This window comes from Solea senegalensis, linkage group LG11, assembly GCF_019176455.1.
Source record: "Solea senegalensis isolate Sse05_10M linkage group LG11, IFAPA_SoseM_1, whole genome shotgun sequence".
Classification (NCBI taxonomy): Eukaryota; Metazoa; Chordata; class Actinopteri; order Pleuronectiformes; family Soleidae; genus Solea; species Solea senegalensis.
In genome coordinates this window covers 9,452,691-9,453,940 of record NC_058031.1, presented here as the reverse complement: position 1 = coordinate 9,453,940, position 1,250 = coordinate 9,452,691, and positions in this window count along the sequence as shown.

Below are 1,250 nucleotides of genomic sequence, written 5' to 3'. Positions count from 1 at the left end.
TCTCTCTCTCGCTCTCTCTTTCCCTTCAAAATAAAATAAAATCACAACCCGTGGTTTTTTCTTCCTCTTAATATAATATATAACATAGTTCAACATGTTAAACTTGTGTAATGAACACATTAACATATCAAATACAACATTTCAATAAACATTACCCAATATTAATTAATATAATATTAAAGTAATATCATGTATCATGACTTCATTGCTGGACAATTGTTTTTACTTAAACTTTTTTAAAACCTAAAATTGTGTATATTAGGCAGTTCATTTATTTATTCCAACTGATATTTACACTCATGTTGTCCCAAAATAAACTGATGGACACAATAACTATATTTTTCTTATTTAGTTAGTTCCAGTCTGACCACAGGGGAACATCATACGTTATTTTCCATTTGTTTCTATTGTTCATCCTATTTGGTGAGACATTGCAGATAGGGTCAAACAAATTGATATAAATAAACAAACATGCTTCAGCTCATTAAGTTTCTTTGGAAGACTATGAAACAAGACACTTTTCCAAGTGAAAAAATAATTCTCTTTTGGAAGCTGTGTCCATAACCTTTGAGAGTGGCCAGCAGAAGTAAGGATGGTCTTTTCCGTGTTCTCGTTTTAGTGTCAGTGCCTTTGGAGACCAGAGACTGACAGACTGAATGATGAGGTCTCCCCATTTTGAGTGGCCCTGTGGCCAAGGCAGTAAAACACTTCCTCAGCCAGAGTAATAGAGTGGAAACAGAGCAGTTTTCTGTTCAAACATAATCCATTTAGCATAGAACATTCAGCCTTAGGATGTGATTCTTTTTTCTTGAGGAGAAAATGGCTTCCTAGAAGTTAACCGTTCTTTTTTCTGGTTTTCAAAATATTTCTGAATTATGAAAGAAAGAAAAATGTTTTCATGAGGACAATAAACAGTACTGTGCACAAGTATTTTAGATTTGCTGTTTTAGGAATGTTATAATGACTATACAGTGTAATTATTGTGTGACCTACCCTTACACTACAAAAAACATCTGCTGAGAAGAAGGTATGTTATGCCAGGTTTATTCAAGACATGCTTGAGTATTACGTACGCATGAGTTTAACTGATTGGAAGTTTGCTATAATGTAATACCAACTTTCAATCACAACATTTCAACCCAAATGCCAAAGATCACAGAATCTGACCAACACAAAAACAACAAAGCTAATGTGCCTGACGTCCTTTGCACAGTACTGCATTACGTATTTAAAGAGCAATTGCAGCATGT